Source organism: Vicia villosa, linkage group LG1 (assembly GCF_029867415.1).
Source record: "Vicia villosa cultivar HV-30 ecotype Madison, WI linkage group LG1, Vvil1.0, whole genome shotgun sequence".
Classification (NCBI taxonomy): domain Eukaryota; kingdom Viridiplantae; phylum Streptophyta; class Magnoliopsida; order Fabales; family Fabaceae; genus Vicia; species Vicia villosa.
Window position 1 is genome coordinate 97,033,387 of NC_081180.1, and position 6,063 is coordinate 97,039,449.

A 6,063-nucleotide genomic window follows, 5' to 3' on the forward strand; every position below is an offset into this window, starting at 1 on the left:
TTAAGCTACCCATTATCCATCCATTTTCCTTTTAATTTAATCTTAAAATAAGATAAAATTATGCCAAAAAATGGATAAAAATGATATGGGCCTTGTCTTGGTCGTGGAAGGCCCATAATATTATGGAAATGATGTTTGAACCATGAAAACTTGGCCCCATTTGGAAAAAATGCATTTTTGAGCAATGTTGACTTTATGCATTTTCCAAAATTTAGCCAACTTCAACAAGGTGTAAATCCTTCAATTTTTTTCATATGAAGGAGATCTTGCACTTTTTGGAAACCTCAAAGAGTCCTCTAACCAATGTCTTTGGTCTCATGTCAAAATGATTTTTGATGCTCCTTGTGTGTCCTTTTGAAAAAAGTGTCTTTTTGTTGACTTTGAAAATGACCTGTAATGTCTTTGATCATATTTTTTAAATGGTGAATCCAATGACCATGGGATCAATGGCATTTGAAAGATAATTGAATTTCCTTCAAAATGAGCTTTGGTTTGAATTTTTTGGATGAAGGATGAGAGAGTTATGACCAGTCAAAGTTGAGTTGACTTTTCAGGTAAAAACCCTAATTTTGAATCTTAGGGTTTTGTTGATTTTTAATCTTTCCTTGATGAATTATGATCATCCAATGATCAAATGATGAATCCTTTGACAAAATATGGACTTTGACAAAAAATTTCATTTTTGACTGTCTGTTGACTTTTTGGTCAAACGGGTCGTCTGTTGACTGTTTGAGCTGCTGACGCTGCGTCTGAGTGAATTGAAGTTTGAAAATTTGTATGATGGTACTTTGAGATATATGGATGTGTATGAAATCCATTTGAGCTCTCAAAAACTTGTTTCTCCTGTAAAAACAAGAAAACCCTAGTCAGGGACTGTTTATGTAGGAGACAGTTAAGCGTACCTGATTTTTGTGCAGTGTTGCGTCTATGCTAATCGCGTGATATTCAGAAGACTTCTAGAACAAAAATCTTGGAATTTTGAATTGTGAAAGATTGATTTGATTGATGGTACAAAACACTGAGAATTGTACTGCCAGCAGTTTGGCTGTCAACTGACTGTCCAGGTATTGACGTAGCAGTTAGAGTGAAAAATCAACAGTCAAAGTTAATTTTCTTTTTTGTTGTTTTTGCTTTTTGTTTTATGTGAAAAATGAAAGTTTATTTACATGAATTGTTAAAAACACAGACATAATAAATAACTAATATTTACTGTATGCGGGCAAAATTACCGATAATAACCCTGAAAATCATTTAATGCACAGAAAAATGAATATTTGACTGGCAGAAAACACATAAAATATTATCTGAGTAATTAAGCAACATTATGACAAATAGTACAACATTTAATACTGACAGTACAAATATTACATACTATATTGAACAGTACGACGAATAAACGGTACATTTAAGAAATAAGAAATACGGCAAATTTTAAGAATGACGATTGATAACCCATGCTACAAATAGTAACATGTAGATGATTGGGAGCATAAGCATCCCAGGTCCACAGTGTTCCGGGCTATGTAGACAGAAGAAAGACATGATCACCGTAGCAATGGTGATGACCATAAGAAAACACGTTTCCCACCGCTTCGCCATTTTGTCGGGGAAGAAGAAAGGATGGATTATGAAGTGGAAATTTGAGAGATGAATTAGAATTTGATGTGAGATTTTATGGAAGAAAATGGGAGGTATTTATAGAATGGAAAGGAGGATAGAGACGTTGGGGAATGATGTGATTCCGTACAAAAGGAAAATTTGAGTGGAAGTAAGATTTGAAAGAAAGTGGAGATAGTGTTGGGAAAAAGAGAGATTTGATTTTTGAAAAAGAGATTTGAAAAGATTTTTGAAAATAATGGAATATAGTACAAAAATTAGTGGGAAACAAAAGATAATAATAATCTACTTGTTACCAGTACAGTCTGAGTTTCCTGATTCTGCGCCTGCAAAAAAGATTTAACTCTGTACCAATTGTGTCAGTACTATTTATCTGTAAATAAATAAATAGCATGTGTGAAGTAATAAACAGCATTTGGCGTTTGCGTAAGAATAAATTCAACTGCAAGCCAAATTACTGTATAAGAAAAATTCTAAAAACTAAATATTTCATATATCAGGATCTTTGTTGAAATAAAAACCCATGATTATATGAGACTTTTAATTTTCAGATTGGAGTTTTCTTGAAAAATAATGCGGGCAAATTTTGGGGTATAACAAATGGGTCTGGCACAGAAGATTAGGAGATGCTAGTTTGAGAAAGATTTCTCAGATTAACAAACTAAATCTGGTCAGGGGACTCCCAAATCTGAAATACAAATCAGATGCTCTTTGTGAAGCATGTCAGAAGGGCAAGTTCTCCAGACCTGCATTCAAGTCTAAGAATGTTGTTTCTACCTCAAGGCCGTTAGAACTCTTGCACATTGATCTGTTTGGCCCAGTCAAAACAGCATCTGTCAGAGGGAAGAAATATGGATTAGTCATCGTTGATGATTATAGCCGCTGGACATGGGTAAAGTTCTTGAAACACAAGGATGAGTCTCATTCAGTGTTCTTTGAATTCTGCACTCAGATCCAATCTGAGAAGGAGTGCAAGATCATAAAGGTCAGAAGTGATCATGGTGGTGAATTTGAGAACAAATTCTTTGAGGAGTTCTTCAAAGAAAATGGTATTGCCCAGGATTTCTATTGTCCTAGAACTCCACAGCAAAATGGAGTTGTAGAGCGAAAGACTGCGTGTTATATTCAGAATAGAATCTCTATAAGACCTATTCTAAATAAGACTCATTATGAATTGTGGAAGAACAGAAAGCCCAACATTTCTTATTTCCATCCTTTTGGATGTGTATGTTTTATTCTGAATACTAAAGATCATCTTGGTAAGTTTGATTCTAAAGCACAAAAGTGTTTCCTTCTTGGATATTCTGAACGCTCTAAAGGCTACAGAGTATACAATACTGAAACATTGATTGTAGAAGAATCAATCAATATCAGGTTTGATGATAAGCTTGGTCTTGAAAAACCAAAGCAGTTTGAGAATTTTGCAGATTTTGATATTGATATATCAGAAGCAGTAGAACCAAGAAGCAAAGCTGCAGAAGCTGGCAGTCTCAGAAACAATGAATCAGAAGATCAAGTTGCTGCATCTTTAGAGAATCTCAGGATTTTTGAAGAACCAACAATCAGAAGATCACCTAGACTTGCTTCAGCTCATTCAGAAGATGTGATCCTTGGAAAGAAAGATGATCCCATCAGAACAAGGGCATTCCTTAAGAACAATGCAGAATGTCAATTAGGTCTTGTTTCTTTGATCGAGCCAACTTCTGTTGATCAAGCTCTAGAGAATCCCGACTGGATAATTGCCATGCAAGAAGAACTAAATCAGTTTACAAGGAATGATGTATGGGACCTGGTTCCTAGACCAAAAGGATTCAACATCATTGGCACTAAGTGGGTATTCAGAAACAAGCTGAGTGAGAAAGGTGAAGTGGTAAGAAACAAAGCCAGACTGGTGGCTCAGGGTTATAGTCAGCAAGAAGGGATTGATTATACAGAAACCTTTGCACCAGTGGCCAGGTTAGAATCTATTCGTCTATTAATTTCTTTTGCTACTCAACACAACATCACTCTTTATCAGATGGATGTTAAGAGTGCCTTCTTAAATGGTTACATAGATGAAGAAGTTTATGTCCATCAACCTCCTGGTTTTTGAAGACTCCATGTCTCCAAATCATGTTTTTAAATTAAAGAAATCATTATACGGATTGAAACAAGCTCCTAGAGCTTGGTATGAACGTTTGAGTTCTTTCCTTCTGGAAAATGGTTTCACTAGAGGAAAAGTGGACACTACTCTCTTTTGTAAAACATTTAAAAGGGATATTTTAATCTGTCAAATATATGTTGATGATATTATCTTTGGAACCTCTAATGCTACACTTGGAAAGGAGTTTGCTGAGTCTATGCAGGCTGAATTTGAAATGAGCATGATGGGAGAACTCAAGTATTTCCTTGGGATTCAAATCAACCAAACTTCTGATGGAACTTATGTTCATCAAACGAAGTATGTGAAAGAACTTCTGAAGAAGTTTAATCTTTCTGAAAGCAAAGAAGCCAAAACTCCTATGCATCCAACAAGTGTCCTAGGTAAGGATGAGGTAAGTAAGAAGGTAGATCAGAAGTTGTACAGAGGTATGATTGGATCTCTTCTATACCTAACTGCTTCTAGACCTGACATTCTCTTTAGTGTTTGCTTGTGTGCTAGATTCCAATCAGATCCGAGAGAATCTCATTTAACTGCGGTTAAGAGAATTCTGAGGTATCTGAAAGGTACTACTAATGTTGGTTTAGTTTACAGAAGATCCAAAGATTACAACTTAGTAGGATTCTGTGATGCTGACTATGCTGGAGATAGAATAGAAAGGAAGAGTACTTCTGGAAGTTGTCAATTTCTTGGAAGTCACCTGATCTCATGGTACAGCAAGAAGCAAGCTACTATTGCCCTCTCAACAACAGAAGCAAAATAAGTGGCTGCTGCTGGTTGTAGCACACAAATGCTCTGGATGAGAAGTCAGCTAGAAGATTATCAGATATATGAGAGTAACATTCCTATCTTCTGTGATAATACTTATGCTATATGTTTATCTAAGAATCCTATCTTACATTCAAAAGCTAAACATATTGAGATTAAACATCATTTCATAAGGGACTATGTTCAGAAGGGTGTTATATCTTTAAACTTTGTGGATACAGACCATCAATGGGCGGATATCTTTACAAAACCCCTTGCTGAAGATAGGTTTAAGTTCATTCTGAAGAATATCAGTATGGATTTATGCCCAGAATGAGAAGATGAGAAGATCTTATGTATGAGTATCTTCTGAAATGAGATTGGATTTTTTTTTATAAGAAGTTCTGATTGAAATCAATTAGAAGTAGTGATTCAGTTATTACTAACGTTTCATTGTCTAAGTTGATTCAGAATCTCTTTAAAAGTAAAACAGCTGTAACTGGCTATCCAGATGGTAAACACGTGTTCACCATCTCTGGACAAACGTGCGTGCAGTTGAGGGGACGCCTACTTAGGTAACTGTGCAAATCACTTCTTTTGTCATTATTATCTCTCCTCACGTCATGTAACATTAAATGCTATCCATCATTTCATTTTATTTCGTTTTCTTTTTATACTCTTCAAACGTTTCTTTTCCCTCTTATATTTCTCTCTCTTGCATTCAGTTTCTTTTCTGCTCTCTCTCTCTTTGCATTCATATCATAAACCCTAGCAGTTTTCACCATCTGCAACTTCATCATGAATCCCTCGTCAAGCTCTTGAAATCAAGAAAATAATCGAAAACAAAAGAGAAAGGCAACTGATGAACCAGAAAACAAACCAAAAAGAGTAAGGATCACCTATGACCCTCTCAAAGTGAACCCGTTTGAAGCTATGATGTCTGGAAACTACTCTAGACGTGTGTATCAACCCCTTGATGGTACCCCTCAATCACCTCCCTCTTCACAGACTTCCACCACTTCTTCCTCTTCTTTCATCTCTCTGGAACCACTTTCTTCACCATCTGATATCTCCTCTCCTCCAACCCTTCCCTCAGATATATCCTCATCTCTCTCACACCCTTTTCCCACCAGAACACCTAACCCCTACAGTTTTGTGTTTCCCGACTCCAGATTCAATGTCAACCCTCCAACACCTACCACTCAATCATTTCTAGAGCTTTTACATTCTGATGTAAATAGCTGGTTGGAGATTCTGGGTGCTGCTCACCTTAATCATCTGGATGTGTATGCTACCTGCAACCTCTGGGACGCCTTTCGCCAGGATTTTCTGGTTAGGGCTACGGATGTCCAGAGAATGATCATGACTGAAGCACCTGGGGCTCGTGGTCGTCTCTTGGAAGTTGGTGAAAGCAGCTATCACCATCTCATCAGGAACATAAGAGTTCTTGAAGAGAGGATACCTGCAGATGAGATGGAAGAAGAAAATCTCTGCAGAGACATCGTGGTTTGGAGACCATGGTACCCTGTGCTGACTGGAGATTTTCAGTGGCTGTTTGA